Source organism: Arachis ipaensis, chromosome B4 (genome assembly GCF_059453495.1).
Source record: "Arachis ipaensis isolate K30076 ecotype BB chromosome B4, ASM5945349v1, whole genome shotgun sequence".
NCBI classification, from domain to species: domain Eukaryota; kingdom Viridiplantae; phylum Streptophyta; class Magnoliopsida; order Fabales; family Fabaceae; genus Arachis; species Arachis ipaensis.
The window spans coordinates 30,691,632-30,710,696 of NC_142439.1; the positions used below are offsets into that span (position 1 = coordinate 30,691,632).

Below are 19,065 nucleotides of genomic sequence, written 5' to 3' on the forward strand. Positions count from 1 at the left end.
ACGGACGTTAAAGCAAAGTGCTTGGTGGGAGACAACCCACCGCGGTATGATCGTTCTTTTCTTCACTTTTAGTTTTTCTTCTTTAATAACTCTTCTCTTTATTAGTGCTTTCGTGCTCTTTCATTTACATGTCTTTATATTTCCTTAAAAAAAAAAAGGGTTTTTCGCCACGCGACGCGATCGCATTAGCGACGCGTCCGCGTCGCAAGGGCGGTCGAGAAAAAAAATAAATGAACAGAGAGTTACGTTGGAGCGTGGCTGGAGGTGTGCTAATGGCACAAATCGACCCACGCGACCGCATCCCTGACGCGTTCGCGTCGCATGGGAATCATGGCCTCCCACGCGACCGCGTGCCCCACGCGGCCGCGTGCCCCACGCGGCCGCGTGCCCTGAGTTTTCGACGTAAAAGGGTGCACAGTAACATTCTGTGCGAGAGTGATGCTGGATTGGTGCTGGAAGCACAATCCTTGTCACACGACCGCGTCGCCGACGCGGCCGCATCACCCATTTATAACGCACACTCACGCGATTGCGTGACCCACGCGATCGCGTCACCCAATTTTGGCAATTAAAATAAATTGAACAGAGAGTTGTGCTGGAGCGAGGCTGCACTCGCGCCAACAGCGTAACATGGGTCACGCGACCGCGTGACCGACGCGATCGCGCCCCCTTTACCTGGAAGCGCACCCACGCGAACGCGTGCCCCACGCGGCCGCGTCGCATGCGCCGCACAGCTCAACCTAAAATTGCCACATACCTTATCTTCCCCTCCTCCCAATCCTAATTTTTCTTTTCCCTCCTTATTTCTTCCTTCCCCCTTCCCCTTTCTATCTCACCTTTCACTCTCTATCTCTCTCACCACCATTAATAAGGTTTTACCTTCTTCTTCCTTCTTCTCTTTTCTATCATTCTTATTATTTTATGTATATATATTATTATTTCCTTTTTTTTTCTCTTTCTTTTCAATTTTTTTATTTTATTTTTCTTCTCCTTCTTTTCCTTTTTACATGGTGCTAGAAATTTTTTGGAGTCATCATCCCTCATTATATGCTTATGGATTATTGCAAATTATTTGACATTTATTTTTTTTCTTTTTTTTTTCTCCTATTTAAGGGATTGCTTGCATATTCATCTTCATATTTTCTATACCCTATTCACCATGCATGCTATGTGTTTGTGAAAAAGCTCATATGGCATTATGCACTTCTCTATGCTATACCATTCAATGCTTGCTTTTCACAACTTTCCCTTACTATTATATTAATTGAATTTTATTGTCAATACAAATATTTTGGCTTGTTACAAAGTATTGCTTGGTCTATGCTACTCATGCCCTTTTCCGGCATGCCAATAAATGCCTTGCATCCACTTGTCTTTGTATGCACCAGTTATTTTCCACTGTTGGCTTTTCATATGCACTCGAGAGCATGTGTTAATGTCATCTACATTTTTCTGTGCATCATTCACCCTCTTTTCCGTTTCCTTCCTTGCTGTATATCTCTTTAAATTTAATTTTCTTTCTCTTCCCTTTTTTCAGGATGGCCACCAAGAAAGGAAAGGAGAAAGCAACTTCCAAACCACCAGCAAGAAGAGGAACTAAAAGAGCATTAGTGGCAGAGCCTTCTTCAACTGCAGTCAAGCCCTCAACAAAACGAGTTAAGAGGATAATAAAGGTTGATGAAAAGGAGAAAGCCTTTCCAGCAAAGGACGCTGCGCGATTTTCCAATCGCTACTGTGAGCAGATGTTCCCTCTCCTGGCAGAAAGGAACTATAACAATGAATACCTTCTTATCCTCCCGTCCAATATTGCCACCTTTGTTGAGCCACAAATTGAGTGAAGACAATGGGGTTTCCTACGGAGATAGCCAAGGCAGGTCAATCTTTCTTGGGTAGTTGAGTTCTACTCTAACTTCTACATGCCGACCCTGCAGTCTATTTATGTCCGGCAGAAGCAAGTCCCTATCACAGAAGAGGCCATTCAGCAAGCTCTGAGTCTTCCCCCTATTCCAGCAGGAATGGACGCTTTTCAAGAAGCCACCCTTCAGCGCCAGAGATACCAATTTGACTGGGACTCCGTTCTCGGAATCATCGCAGCACCTGGCAGCCGTTGGATCTACGGATACCACCGTACCCACCCTAAGGGAATCTTGGCTTCAGCACTTACCTTGGAGGCTCGCGTATGGGCACAGATCATGTCCCATTACATCTTTCCGAGCACTCATGAGTCCTCCTTCACTGCGGACATGGCTGTTTTACTATGGTGCATCCTTACAGACCAACCTCTGAATCTCTCAAGACATATCCGGAATGCTATGGAACACGTACAAATTGCGGACAACTTACCTTTCCCCGCCTTGGTCTCAGATCTTGTCTCAGCAGCCAGAGTCTCCTACAGAGCTGGGGACACCAAAGTCGTGCTTCCACGAGATGATCAGTATGTCCCTAACGGGAAATACCTCAGACTCTCAGCAGCCACTACAAGCCTTCCTACTGCTCCAGTTGAAGATAATCCTTCTTCAACACCACAAGCATCTACAACTGAGACTTTGCTCCAGTAGATAATCGAACGGTTGGATCGGCAAGAACAGAAAGCAAAGATGAGAGAGTGCCGTAACGAGCGCCGATTCAAACACCTCAAGGAGCTACTCAAGGGACACTTCAGAGACTCAGATACCTCGGATTCCACTTTCTTTACTAGCACAGGGAGCCATGACAGTCTCGATGATGGAGATACTGCTACCAGCCCACCCCTGTTCCTGACGGATGGCACCGAGGACGGTGCAAAGCCTTAAGTGTGGGGAGGTCGGTCAGTACCTGACTTCCGGAGGTAATTTCTCTTCGCTAGCACAATAATTAGGATATTTTAGTTAGATTTTCTTTCCTTTATAGAATAGAATAAATTGCGTAGGTTAGGATAGTTGCATGCATGTTCTACTTGATTGAAAAGACAATAAGTTTCTTTTAAAAATCTATCTTTGGAACAAAATTTCACTAATTTTTCAAAAATTTTTTATGATAAATTTGCTTGAGTTGTATTTGGAACATGATATTTGAATTAAAGAACACACAACCTGTGAAAGATTTGAGCCTTTATGTATGGTTACATTATTTAACCATAATTATTTCATTCTTGTGTGTTTACTTCTCTATGATTGTAATCTATATTTTGTTTTATCTTATATGTCCAATATTTATTATATTCACATGCTTGCACATGATTGAGGCCATTATTTGTTATTAACTCACTTATCCCAAATAAGCCTACCTTTTACATCACCTTTGTTAGCCCCTTGAGCTTTTAATCCCCTCTTGTTCTATAACCACATTACTAGCCTTAAGCAGAAAAACAAATTTAAAATCCCAAGTGAATCTTTGGTTAGCTTAAGATAGAAATTGTGTATCAACTAAAGTGTGGGAACATTGGGTAATAAGGGAATGTATTTAATTTATTTGAATATTGGGAATTTGGGAACCTACTCATGAAAAGAAAAACCAAATTAGAAAATAATGAAGAATCTATGTGCATTGATACGTCATGTTTGCTTTTATGAATTAAAAAAAAATAAAATAATAATAATAATAATAATAATAAAAATTATATATATATATATATATATATATATATATATATAATAAATAAGGAGACAAAAATTACCCCAATGTTAATGTTAATCAATGCACATGTGATAAATTAAAAAGAAAAATTTGGTACATGAGTATGGGAATCATACAAAAGTGGGAATTATGGGTAGCTAGGTATGATTTTAACCTTGTATAAAGTATGTATATGTTAGGTGAGATCTTAGACTAATCAAAGATTCACTTTGTTAGCTCACTTAGCCTTATATATATATACATCCTTACCTTTACCTTAGCCCCATTACAACCTTGAAAAGACCTCATGATGTTTGCATTGGTATATTAACTGTTGTTGATTGGTTAGGAGAAGAACAAAAGTTAGAAAGCATGATTAGAGAAGGATAGAGTGATCATCCTATACACTAGAGATTAGAGCGTACATACATTATCAGTGAGGGTTCAATACTTGAATTTCTATGTTCCCTGCTTTCATGAGCTATCTTCTTGCACTTTTATCCATTTTATTGTATAATGATAGAATTAGTGGAATTTGATTTGTAATTGTTTTGAAGAGCTTATTTATTTTTGATCAAGTGGGCAAGAACCATATAGTTGCATTTATTTATATATATATATATATATATATAGGTTTGCATTGCATTTCATGAGTTTCTACATGTTCATACTTATTTCCTTATCTCCTTCAATTAAGTATGAGGACATGCTAATGTTTAAGTGTGGGGAGGTTGATAAACCACTATTTTATGATTTATATTGTGTTTAATTATGTGGTTTTATCATGATCCTTACCCACTTATTCATTAAATTAGCATGCATATTAGATTTCTTTCTGGAATTTATTACATGTTTGAAAACTGCTTCCTAGAGACTTTAATTATTTAATTTTAATTCTCCTTTATTCCATTCGATGTTGTGATCTGTGTGTTAAGTGTTTCAGATTTTATAGGGCATGAATGAGTTGGAGATTGGGAAGGAAGCTAGCAAAAATGGAAGAAACACAAGAATTTGAGGAGATAACCAGCGAGAAGTGACGCGGTCGCATGGCCCACGCGACCGCGCGAAGGAGAGCAAATCGCAGCGACGCGGCCGCATGGCTCACGCGGCCGCGCGGATTGGAAAGCCCAAGCGACATGGTAGCGTGGACGATGCGAACGCGTGGCGAGGAAAAGCGCAAGTGACGTGTCCGCATGGATGACGCGATCGCGTGACATGTGCGATCTGCATAATCTGTAGAATTTGCTGGGGGCGATTTTGGACCCTATTTCGACCCAGTTCTCGGCCCGGAACAGCAGACTAGAGTCAGAGAATATGCAGAAACAAACAACACATTCATTCAGAGACAATTTTAGATCTAGTTTTACTCTCTTAGGTTTTTTCTCTCTAGGTTTTAGAATTTTTAATTTTCAATTGATCTTAGCATTGGAACATTGAGAAGAGTTATTTCATCATCAAGACTTCGTCATTCTAGTTCGTCTTCTTAACTTGGTTTCATTCTTCCATGTTCTTTATTTTGTTCAATTTTGTTATTTGAATACTTTTATGATTAATTAATGCAAGGATTATTTCTTTTTAATTCAATTTCAATTCCAATAATCATGTCTTCTTTTAATTCCCTTTCATGTGCTATGGATTTATTATTTACAATGCGTGAGTAGTTTCTTTACTTGATGGGGAGTTGATTAAAAGGAACTCTTGAGTTGGAAGGATTGAAGGAAAAATTTGTAATTGGGTTAAATGTTGGATTGCTATCCTGTCACCAACGCCAATCCCTTTGAACTAAGTGGGTTGCAACTTGTGAACAGATCTGGCATTCCAACTTGTTTGACTTTCCCTTACCTAGTAAAGGATAACCAAATAGAACAACCATTAATTATAAATTAATCTTACAATCACTCCATCAATAGTAGAAATTCCAACTAATCAACTCCCAGTCAAGGCTTTTACTCATATTAATTAAATTTCCTCAATTTAAATTCCAATTTACTTAACTCAACTTCTTTGAACATCTGATTAATAAGATAGCACACTTTTCTGCAACTCGTTGGGAGACGACCTGGGACTTAAAACTCCCAGTAATTTTTAATTCAAACTCTCTGTGACATACTTCTAAATTGATAGGCAGATTTTCGGTGAGTTAAGAACTATACTTTCAACGTAACCATTTTAATAATTTTTAATTCACCAGCTTCTGCGTCTCATCAGGAACATCTCTTCAGCCGGGATCTGGGGGTGATTAAGGCCTTTGTGGTATAAACTAGAATACTGAGCTTCACATTCATTCAAATTGAATGACCACTGACCCTAGCATTTGATGAGAATCAGAGGAGATTAAATTGCTAAGGAATTAGGATTTAATCACTTATAGTTTTCCATAGAATGAATCATTCATTGTTAAAATAGTTAGTAAGAAGTATTAATCCGGAAAGATAAACATCTCCGAGACCTTAACTGTTTTCTTATATTGATTTTAAACCAACCTTTAATTGCTTTTCTTTATTATTTTGTTTTATGTGCTTTCAACAACTACAATCTTTACTTTTCACCTGACTAAGTCCAGCAAGATAACTATTGCTTGCTCAATCCAACAATCCTCGTGGGATCGACCCTCACTCACCTGAGGTATTACTTGGACAACCCGATGCACTTGCCGGTGAAGTTGTACGAGTTCTAATTTTGTGCACCAAGTGTTTGGCGCCGTTGCCGGGGATTGTTCGTGATTGACAATTACCAGTTATCTTGTTGCTTAGACTAGGTATTTTTACTAATTTTATTTAATTATTTTTCTTTTGATTTTTGATTCTCTCTTATTTTTCCAATTTTTTTATTTTTTTAGTTATCTTCTTCTTTCTTTCCAAATTCTGTTCTCATTTAGCTTCAAATTCTAAGTTTGGTGTTTGTTAATGTCTTTCCCTTAAATTTTTTAATTTAGTCTTGTTTGTTTTTATTAAATTCAAATTTTTAGTTCGGTGTTTCTTCTTTTTTTTTTTATCTTGGTTATTTTCTTGAAATTTCAATTTCTAACTAATCTATCTTTCCCTTTTATTTTTGGAATTTTCTCTATCTTCTTTATTTAATTTCAATTTTTAAATTTGGTATCCCATTAGTGATTTTCTTTTTTTGATTTAATTAATTTTGTTTTTAAATTTTCGAATCCCATCTTGTTTATCTTTCTTGATTTACGATCTTTATCTTATTTATCTTTTCCTTGATTTTTGAAATTTTATCTTGGTTATTTTATTTTTCATTTAATTTCAAATTTTAAGTTTGGTGTTTCGTTAGTTTTTCTTTCTTTCTTTTTGAATTTCAAAACTTTTAAGACCTTTTCTTTCTAATTTCAAAAATTTTTAAATTAAATCTTCCATCTCTATTTCCAAATGTTTCCTAGTTAATTGTTTACTTGATCTTGTTTTATTCAAATTTTTAAGTTTGGTATTTTTTTAGTGTTTTCTCACTCTACTTTTTGAATTTCGAAAATTTTTAAACCCCTTTCTTTCTAATTTTTTTAAATAGTTTCGGAATTTGTAGTTACTTTTCTTACTTTTGAATTAGTATTCTAATTTTTTAATCATTTTCAGATTTTTATTAAAAAAAGAGAAGAAAAAAAACTTTTTCTTTCTAATTTTCGAAACTTTTAGGATTAATTCTTGCATTCTTGTTTCGAATTTTCTTGTTAATTGGCTACTTTATTTTATTTTATTTCTTTTTAGGATACCTCACTGGGAGCTCTCTATACTCTAACATAGAGACTCTCACTTTTTCTTGTCTCTTGGTTGTGAATATAGGAACAACAAAATCACTATGGATCCAAATGAGAGTGCACAACCCAGAAGAACTTTGGGATCTTATACAGCTCCCACTCCTGACTTCTATGGCAGGAGCATAACTGTGCCTACTTGTTCATACCCTGGGGCGAGCTACATGATCCAGAAAGCGACCGACCTCTTGTAAAGGTTGGTCGTCACCGACCTCTTCCTAAAAAGAGGTCGGCCAAATTGTCATAAAGGCCCAAGTAGGCCCAAACAGAAGGATGCAGCCCACTCTAAAGGCGGCTGGCCTAAAAGATAGGTGACCTCACCCTAAAGATAAGATAAGATAACTAACTTATCTCAAAGAAAGGTCACTCCCCACTACTATAAATACACTGGAGCACCCAGGTATAACTCATACTCTGATTCTACACAAAAAACCTGCTAAAAGTCCGTACTAACTTAAGCATCGGAGTCTCTTGCAGATACCACCACACTCCGGTGATCAAGGATCCGCAACATCTCAAGACTCAGCAAGTCGGATACGATAGCTCCGGCCACAACAACAGATCTCCACCGAGATCGACCTTCAGTTTCAGGTAACCCTCGGAACATTTGCACCGTTGCCGGGGTACCTGGAAGTCATCCTATCATCATGGAGGACAACCTTGACAACCATCATAATTCTGACTTGGAGGACAGAATGCCACACAAGAACACGGATACCATACCAAAGGATATTCCTCAAAACAAGGGAGACAAACAGGCTCCAAATGCAGAAATTTTTGAAGCCATTCGTGAACAACAGAATCGCCTTAAACAGTTAGAACAAGAGGCCGACCGGTAGAGGGAGGCTGAGTGAGACCTTTGGAGAGAAACCAAATGGCGTCGAGAGCTGAAAAGCAAACTTCTAAAGCTTAAAGCTGATCTTAAAGCCAAGACTACTCGAACCAGCCATGAAGATAGCCCCCACAAGGATCAAGATCCGTTCACAAAGGAGATCATAAAAGCTAAAGTTCCAAAGGACTTCAAGGCCCCTGACATGACCCTGTACGATGGAATGTCGGACCCAACCCACCATCTCAGCAATTTCAGAAGTCGGATGTATCTTACGGATGCCTCAGACACAATTCGTTGCAAAGCCTTCCCGACTACCTTGACCAAAACAGCAATAAAGTGGTTCGACAGTTTGCCACCAAGGTCAATAGCATGCTTCGATGACCTTGCCAAGAAATTCTTAGCTAGATTCTCCATCCAGAAAGACAAAGCCAAGCATGCGCCAAGTTTGCTAGGGATTAAGCAAGGAGATCGGGAGAGCCTCCGCAGCTACATAGAAAGATTCATCAAAGCATGTCTGGACATACAAAGGCCGCCAACAGAAGCAGCCATCATGGGTCTCATTAATGGCCTATGAGAAGGACCCTTTAGCCACTCCATATCCAAAAAGCACCCTACATCTCTGAACGAAGTACAAGAGCAGGCAGAAAAGTACATTAATATGGAGGAAAACTCTCGATTAGGAGAAACCTCAAAATCCGGATTCTCCTACCCATCTCGGGACAAGGATAAAGAGTCTAGGAAAAAAAAAGACCAGCCTACTAAAAAACCTAGAAAATACCATAACTACACTCCCCTCAGGGTGTCACTTGTGGATGTCTACAGAGATATATGCAATATTGAGAATATCTCGCCCCCTCGTCTGATTAAGCATAAAAGAGGAGGAAGTCAGACAGAGTATTGCGAATACCACCGAGTCTACGGGCACCCTACCAACGAGTGCTACGACCTAAAGAACGTTATAGAGAAGCTAGCCTGAGAAGGAAGACTAGACAGGTTCCTGGCCAACAAAACAGATGAACCAAAGAAGCGAAGAAGGGACGAAGAGGTCGGACGAGCTGAACGTCCTCCTCACGCCCCTGAGAGGCATGTTCACACGATAAATGGTGGATTCGCAGGAGGAGAGATCTCTAAGTCATCCCGAAAAAGACACCTCAAAGAAGTGTACCATGTTGGAGAAGGAGACAGGCCATCCGACCTCCCCACTATCACCTTCACTCAAGAAGACACCGCAGGCATCATCCCGGGGCATGATGACCCCGTCGTCATTACAATCATACTAGCTAATGCTAATGTCCATTGAACACTAGTAGACCAAGAAAGTTCTGCAGATATCCTGTTTAAATCCGCTTTCGACAAGCTCGGCTTACAAGAGAAAGAGCTCAGAGCGTATCTGAATAGTTTATTCAGTTTCGAAGACACTCCAATTCAACCACTTGGGTACATCCCACTTCACACAACCAGAGGAAAGGAAATCAATACTATAGAACTCGGGAGAATTCAAGCTCACGAAGAACTTCGCCCTCAACCTGAAGGTGAAACTAAAGAAGTTCAAATTGGAGACACTCAAGATAAAAAAACAAATATAGGGGCGAATCTGAAAGAAGACCTAGAGGAACCACTAATAAAACTCCTAAAGGATAACTCCGACCTCTTTGCATGGAAGGCTGCCGACATGCCCGGTATTGATCCCGGACTAATGTGCCACAAGTTAGCCATATACCCAGGGTCTCGGCCAGTACAGTAGAAACGTAGGAAACTCATCCCAGAGAGGTCGTAAGCTATAGAGGAGCAGGTACAGGCCTTGCTGGAAGTAGAATTCATAAGAAAGGTAAAATATCCATTATGGCTGGCCAATGTAGTATTGGTCAAAAAGTCAAATGGTAAATGGCGGATGTGCACTGATTACACCGACCTCAACAAAGCCTGCCCCAAAGATCCTTACCCACTCCCAAATATAGACACCCTAGTCGACGCTTCGTCAGGATATCAGTACCTCTCCTTCATGGACGCTTACTCGGGATACAATCAAAACCCAATGTATCAACCCAACCAAGAGAAAACATCATTCTTAACCCCAAAAGCAAACTACTACTACATAAGCATGCCTTTCGGAATCAAGAACGCAGGGGCTACCTACCAAAGACTGATGAACAAAGTCTTTGCCAATCACATTGGGAAACTAATGGAAGTATATGTCGATGACATGTTGGTAAAGACACAAAGTAAGGAAACATTCCTATCTGACCTCATTAAAGTGTTCAATACCATAATAAAGCATGGGATGAAACTTAATCCCGCAAAATGCACTTTTGCAGTAGAAGCTGGCAAATTCTTGGGCTTCATGCTCACCCAAAGAGGAATTGAAGCAAACCCAGATAAATGCCAAGCCATACTTCGCATGAAAAGTTCGACCTGTGTCAAGGAAGTTGATGAGCGGATAATTTATACGCTTTTTTGCATTATTTTTTTACATAGTTTTTAGTATGTTTTAGTTACTTTTTATTATATTTTTATTAGTTTTTATACAAAAATCACATTTCTGGACTTTACTATGAGTTTGTGTATTTTTATGTAATTTTAGGTATTTTCTGGCTGAAATTGAGGGATTTGAGCAAAAGTCTGATTCAGAGGTTGAGAAAGGACTGCAGATGCTGTTGGATTCTGACCCTCCTGCACTCGAAGTGGATTTTCTAGAGCTACAGAAGCCCAATTGGCGCGCTTTCAATTGCGTTGGAAAGTAAACATCTTGGGCTTTCCAGCAATATATAATAGTTCATACTTTGCTCAAGATTTGATGGCCTAAACTGGCATTCAACACCAATTGTCGGTCCAATGATATACTTCGGCTGTCGTCCAATGACTACGTTGAACATCATGTGGACCGCTTGTGGTTGTCAGGCACGCAGATCTTGGCTAAGTGAGTAACGAAGATAGTGGGTGATTGTCATGGGTCACCCCTTCATTCTGACTTAACTGAATTAAGTACAAGAGTATATCTTGGAGAAGAAGTAAGCGTGAATTGAAAGAGAAACAATAGTACTTGCATTAATTCATGAAGAACACCAGAGATATGCACCTTAATCTATGAGGTGTAAAAACTCCACCGTTGAAAATACATAAGACAAATAGGTTTAGGCATGGCCGAATGGCCCGCCTTTCCATCCAAAGATCGATGATATCTGAATACAATAGTAAAAAGTGCTATTTATACTAAACTAGTTACTAGGGATTACAGAAAATAAGTAACTAAGTGCAGATAGTGCAGAAATCCACTTCCGGGGCCCACTTGGTGTGTGCTTGGGCTGAGCATTGAGCTTTACACGTGCACAGGCCTTCTCTTGAGTTAAACGCCAGCTTGGATGCCAGTTTGGGCGTTTAACTCCAGTTTTGGTGCCAGTTCTGGCGTTTTACGCCAGAAAAGGGTCTCTGGCTGCCGTTTAGACGCCAGTTTAGATATCAAATCTCGGGCAAAGTATGGAGTCTATATATTGTTGGAAAGCCCAAGATGTCTACTTTTCAACGCAATTGAGAGCGCGCCATTTGGGCTTCTGTAGCTCTAGAAAATTCACTTCGAGTGTGGGAGGGTCAGAATCCAACAGTATCTGTAGTCCTTTCTCAGAGTCTGAATCAGATTTTTTGCTCAGGTCCCTCAATTTCAGCTAGAAAATACCTGAAATTACAGAAAAACACACAAACTCATAGTAAAGTCCAGAAATGTGACTTTTTGCATAAAAACTAATAAAAATAAAATAAAAAGTAACTAAAACATACTAAAAACTATGTAAAAACAATGCCAAAAAGGGTATAAATTATCCGCTCATTAGAAAAGGATCTAAGGCTTTGAGCATTAATGGATAGGAGGGCCCAAGGGAATAAAATCCTAGCCTAAGCGGCTAAATCAAGCTATCCCTAACCATGTGCTTGTGGCGTGAATGTGTCAAGTGAAAAGCTTGAGACTGAGCGGTTAAAGTCGTGGTCCAAAGCAAAAAGAGTGTGCTTAAGAACTCTGGGCACCTCTAACTAGGGACTCTAGCAAAGCTGAGTCACAATCTGAAAAGGTTCACCCAGTTATGTGTCTGTGGCATTTATGTATCCGGTGGTAATACTGGAAAACAAAATGTTTAGGGCCACGGCCAAGACTCATAAAGTAGCTGTGTTCAAGAATCAACATACTAAACTAGGACGATCAATAACACTATCTGAATTCTAAATTCCTATGGATGCCAATCATTCTGAACTTCAAAGGAAAAAGTGGGATGCCAAAACTATTCAGAAGCAAAAAGCTACTAGTCCCGCTCGTCTAATTGGAACTAAGCTTCATTGATATTTTAAAATTTATTGTATTTTCTCTTCTTTTTATCCTATTTTGTTTTTAGTTGCTTAGGGACAAGCAACAATTTAAGTTTGGTGTTGTGATGAGCGGATAATTTATACGCTTTTTGGCATTGTTTTTACATAGTTTTTAGTATGTTTTAGTTACTTTTTATTATATTTTTATTAGTTTTTATGCAAAAATCGCATTTCTGGACTTTACTATGAGTTTGTGTGTTTTTCTGTAATTTTAGGTATTTTTTGGCTGAAATTGAGGGACTTGAGCAAAAGTCTGATTCAGAGGCTGAGAAAGGACTGCAGATGCTATTGGATTCTGACCCTTCTGTAAACCTAAGTTACTAGTTTAGTATAAAAACTACTTTTAGATATCCATTTTGTAACTCATGACATTTTACATCTCATATTATATTTTCTACAGCATGAGTCTATAAACCCCATAGGTGGGGGTGAGAAGCTCTGTTGTGTCTCAATGGATTAATGCAATTACTATTGTTTTCTATTCAATCTCGCTTGATTCTGTTCTAAGATACTCACTCGTACTTCAATATAGAGAATATGATGATTCGTGACACTCATCATCATTTTCAAATTTATGAACGCGTGCTTGACAACCACTCGCATTCTACCTGAGCTCAACGTAGTCATTGGGCGACAGCTTGAGTGCGTATCTCTTGGGTCTCTAATCCACGGACTGAGTCCGTGAGATTAGAACCTTCGTGGTAGAGGCTAGAACCAATTGGCAGCATTCCTGAGATCCAAAAAGTCTAAACCTTGTCTGTGGTATTCTGAGTAGGATCTGGAACGGGATGTATGTGACGAGCTTCAAACTCACGAATGTTGGGCGCAGTGACAATGTGCAAAAGGATAGAGAGATCATATTCCTACACAAGTGAGAACCGACAGATGTTTAGCCGTGCGGTCGCTGTACCTGGTATTTTTCATCTGAGACGAGAGATCCCACAGTTGATTAGTCGTACAAAAACCGTGCCTGGTATTTTTCATCCAAGAGGCGGATGGTAGCCATTGACAAAGGTGATCCACCAACATATAGCTTGCCATTGAAGGAAGCCATGCGTGTTTGGAGAAGAAAACAGTAGGAAAGCAGAGATTCAGCCGACAGAGCATCTTCAGAACCTCAGCCTACTCCTCATTACTGAATCACAAGTACCATTCATTTCATGTTATTTACTTTTCATAAACAAAATCATTTTTATCATTAATCTCCTGACTAAGAATTACAAGATAACCATAGCTTGCTTCAAGCCGGCAATCTCCATGGGATCGACCCTTATTCACGTAAGGTATTACTTGGACGACCCAATGCACTTGCTGGTGAGTTGTGCAGAGTTGCAAAGGTGTGATTGCAATTCTGTGCACCAGAAGTCCAGCAACTCAATGGAAGGCTAGCAGCTCTATCTAAATTCCTAGCTGGATTAGCCTTAAGATCTTTCCCCTTATATGCAACATTAAGGAAGGGAAAGAGGTTTGAGTGGACTCTAGAATGCGAACAAGCCTTCCAAGACTTCAAAAAATTTATGGGACAACCACCCATCCTTACTCGACCTCGGGAAGGTGAAGAACTCGTATTATACTTCACCGTAGGAAGTCGGGCAATAGCTTCAGCACTAGTTAGAGAAGACGAAAGTGGGCAACAACCCTCTACTTCATTAGTAAGGCTCTACAAGGGGCTGAACTAAACTATCAAAAGATAGAAAATTTCACTTACGTCCTCATACTCACTTCTCGATGACTCCACCCATACTTCCAAGCTTACACCATCAGAGTACGGACTAACCAGCCCATAAAAGGTATTTTACAGAAAACAGACTTAGCTGGAAGAATCCTACAATGGGCAGTCGAGTTATCCGAATTCGACCTCAAGTGTGAAGCCCGGACAGCTATCAAATCTCAGTACATGGCCGACTTCATCACAGAGTGCATTTTAGAAAACCGGGAGTGGCGCATGCGTCATTTTAGAAAGTGATCAGGGAACCCAAATCGAGCTCTCATTAAAGTTCGAGTTTCCCGCTTCAAATAACCAAGCTGAATACGAAGTCCTACTGGCTGGTTTGAAGCTGGCTAGGGAGGTAGGAGCTCAGAAGCTTACCATTTTCAGTTATTCAAATGTAGTCATTTCAAATAGAAGGAAGCTACCAGGCCAAGGATCCCACTATGAGGAAATACTTAGATAAAACCAGAGAACAGCTCGGATAATTCATGGGATACGAGATTCGTCATATACCCAGAGAACAAAATTCCCGAGCTGATGCACTTTTGAAACTAGCCAGCACTAAACCAGGGGAAAATAATAGAAGCCTCATCCAAGGAACACTGCAAAACCTGTCAACCACAGAAGAGAAAAAGGTCCTAAGCATATTAGACCAGGACCAAGGGTGGATGACTCCTATAGTCAACTATCTCAAGTCGGAAATACTTCCCGCAGACAAGAAGGAGGCAAAAAGGCTAGTACGAGAAGCACAGTACTACACCATAGTACACGACGTCCTATATAGGAGAGGAATCTCTACCCCCTCCTAAAATGCGTCCCGTCCTCCACTACAAGGAAGGTTCTCGAAGAAATCCACAGTGGCATGTGCGGCAACTACCTTGGGGCGCGAGCTCTTGCCAAAAAGGTACTTCGAGTTGGTTTCTACTGGCCGACCTTGCAAAGGGAAGCAACAGAGTTTGTCAAGACATGCCCACCATGCCGAAGCACGCTAACTTCCACGTAGCTCGACCTGAGGAGCTCATCTGCGTTACTTCACCGTGGCCATTCGCAAAGTGGGGGCTCGACCTCCTTGGACCCTTCCCCCAGGGGTCCGGACAAGTCAAGTTTCTCATTGCAGACATAGACTACTTCACAAAGTGGATTGAAGCAGAGCCATTAGCTAATGCCACCACCCAAAAAGTCAGAAATTTCTTTACAGAAACATTGTCACAAGGTTTGGGGTCCCATGCTCCATCACCATAGATAATGGTACTCAATTCACCGACACAGGCTTTAAAAACCTGGTAGCCGATTTGAAAATCAAGCACCAGTTCACCTCTGTCGAGCACCCACAAGCCAATGGACAGGCGAAAGCCGCCAATAAAGTTATACTGGCTGGGTTAAAACGGAGATTACAAGACGCCAAGGGAGCTTGGGCAGAAGAGCTCTCGCAAGTCCTATGGGCATACCGGACAATACCACATTCAACCACTGGAGAATCTCCATTCCGACTTGCTTACGGAATGGAGGCAATGATTCCCGTGGAGGTAGAAGAAGGGTCTCCCAAAATGATCCTCTACAACGAGGAGACCAACTCCCAAGTTCAAAGGGAAGAACTGGACCTACTTCCAGAAGTCCGAGAAAGAGTTCGGATTAGAGAGGAAGCCCTAAAACGTCAAATGGCTCTGAGATATAATCGGAAGGTAATCCAGCGAAGCTTCACCACCAATGATCTCATATTAATCAGAAATGATATCGGAGCAGGTCGATCAGGAGAAGGGAAGCTAGCAGCTAATTAGAAAGGACCATACCGAGTAGCAGAAGTACTGGGGAAAGGTTACTACAAGGTGTCCAACCTCGAAGGGCGAGAGCTACCAAGGTCATGGCATGCCTGTAACCTAAGAAGGTACTATAGTTAGAAAAAGAGGTCTTAGGTCAAGGCGCAATCTTTTTCCTGAAAAGGTTTTTTAATGAGGCGCCAGGCCGAGATCTAAGAAACTGCCCGACCTCTAAGGGTAAGCACTCATATATACATACTTATATTTATGTTTTTATCTCATTATTATTCGAATAAAAGTCACCAATTCCCTAAAAAGTTTCCTACCAAGACGCATTAATCTAAGCTCGAAAAACGCAAAGTTCATCGTCCGATTACAAAAGAGGTCGGCAAGGTGAAGCGATAGGAGCAACTTAATGCAAGAAGTTATAAAAAGTAGACCATAAAAAGTGACCTGACGAGGTCTGACTAAAAATGGACTACTAAAAATAACTTAAGAAGGCCCGACATAGAAGTCAGACCAATGAAAGGATCACTGAAAAGGGACGAAGACACCTCCCAAAGGCCAAAGAAAGGTTAAAAAACCAAAGGCCAAAAGTGCTTCGCTGAAAGGTACAAGTCTTGCAAAAATGACATTACTTAAAAAGCGAAAGCACAAGTCAAAACGGCGCTAAAAATTCATCCAAACAAACTATAAAGAAAAGGTGCCTCAGCAGGAACACTACCTAAAAAGTTGTTGGAATATGAATAAAAAGCCCGGGTAAGGAGGTCGCACGGGTCGACGTCAAAGGGGCACAGGTACGACCTCAAGAAAAGAGAAAGCCAAAAAGGCTGAGAAACAAGGCTCAAAAGTGCTTAAAATGGATGCAACTCCACTCAAAAGAAAGCACGACCTCAGAACAGAGCTACAGAAGGACATCTGAAACTAAAAAGGTTCTATCTAAGGAACACTAAAAAGTTGTCGGACGAATCACTAAAAAGCCCACCCACCAAGCCACAAAGATAATATGGCCTGACTTGATACAAAGTTTACCAGCACCAAATCAAAGCAGGGCATGACCCCAAAAGACAAGGGTAGAAAGCTCACTCAAAAGAGGTCAAACTGGGAAATACTTAAATAAAAATTCAAAAGGTTGCAAAAAGTAAACCCCAAATATTTAGCAAAATGCATCTATCATAATAAAACATTAAAGACTCAAAAAGGCTACCTAAAAGGCAGCCTCAGAGCTTAAAGTGTTTTGTTTTGCAAAATAAAGTTGCTGGGAAGCAACCAAACGTCAAAGAAGTCAACCACAGGAAGATTTACAAAAAACAAGTTTAAAGTCCACAAGTCGGACTGTAACAAGTACAACTTATAAAAGTTAGGGGATCCAATTTCGCCCCAGTAGCAACATCCTTGGCAGGGGAGGAGGAGGAATGGTCGAGATCGGGGTAGCATTGACAACCCCATCTGACCCATTCAGAATCTGCACATCTGGTTCGGGCTCTGGAGGGATGACATCTGAAGGGACGGAAGAAGCTGAAGCTGCCGAGGTTTTCCCTGGTGGCATAAGAGGAGGACCCTCATCCTCATCATCAGGGGTAGGCACGATCTGGCCATCCACCACCACGTTATCCATACTGAACAAAGAAAGATCGGCCTCGGGAGCAATAACTTGGACCTGTGCCTTCAGGATCTGGAACATATCGGTCATACTATTTACCATATGTCCCTGAAGCTCGGCATAATCATCTTGGGCCGATTAAAACCTCTCCTTAGCTTCCAGCAGCTCACCATAGGTCCGAGTATAGCTTTCCTTATACTTTTTCGCAGTCTTATCAGCTAAGTTAGCAGCTGCCTCTGCCCTAGTAGCCCGCTCTTTTTCTGTCTCCACATCAAGCTCCAACTTGGCAACTTGGGCGTCCAGCTCATCCTTCAGACCCTTTACCCTATCAAATTCAACTCGGGCATCCTCCAGAAAGGCTTCGTAGCACGGACAGGGGACTCCTTAACAACTCGAGATAAAGCTGCGCCGAGATTGTCCATCCGAATGCTATTGCTTGTTATAAAATCAAGGTGATGAAGGATCGAGATGTCGTCCATAGGGACTTTACCATGTGGAGCAATCAATTCTGTAGTAAAGGAAATGCCATCAAAATCTTTATCATTCAAGTCATAGGTCCCGATAGTTTTTTGCTTCTTGAGAGCAGGACCGGTAGCAGGAGGAGAAGAAGCAGGGCCAGAAGTTGCCTAAGTTTGATCAGATGGAACTACCCAAACTCTAGGGGTCGGGATGAGATTTCTCGGGCCTTGAGAGTCAGAAGTCGGCTTCTTTGGGGACACCTGGAACACTCCCTTGAGGTCTTCGCTGACATGTTTAAGGCAGCGGTCACCTTTTTCGCCCTCCGGAAGGCCTTCATGGAATCTGAAGATTTAACCATTTCTGAAAAAGAAGTCAAGAAAATAGTTAAAATCACAGATGAAGACAGAATACCAAATTAATAGAAAAGTACATTTTGCACAAAAAAAGAGCTCGGGCATTACCTAGCTCGGCACTGAGGAGGGAAGGATCTCCTAGAAATCTCTTTGTGTCCAGATGAGAAGGCTCCCCCCAGTGCTCCTCTAAAACATTCACAAAAGCTTGTTCCACCTCATCTAAACTCTTCCCAGGATATTTGAGGACTACAGGATCTTTTTGCCACCATAAAGGAAAGGTGGGCTCATTATTCTCATCTAAAAAGAAAGGTTGAGCATCTTGAACAGCTCGGACCTTAAAGTAGTAGTTCTTAAAATTCCGGAAGGACTCATCAAACATCGAAAACACTTTCTTTCCCTGGGTAGCCCGGAAAGAAATCCAAGAAGTTTTCTTCTTAGCTACCCCGGGTTTTTATCAGAACAAAGAGATAAAGGAAAAGTTGAATGGTAGGTCGGACACTCAATTCTTGGCACAATAACTGAAAGATCTTCATAAAGGCCCAAGAGTTCTGATGAAGCTGAGAAGGGGCCACATTACAGTTCCACAACAGTTCGGTCTCAAAAGCAGTAAAAGGAATAGTAATATTCAGCAAGGAAAAGAAGTAAT

General features: G+C 40.7%; 1 pseudogene; it reads right to left on the reverse strand.

Moving 5' to 3' along the window:
* Positions 1 to 17,364: 17,364 nt before the first annotated feature.
* On the reverse strand, positions 17,365 to 18,086 carry LOC148567071 (uncharacterized; annotated as a pseudogene).
* Positions 18,087 to 19,065: the final 979 nt, after the last annotated feature.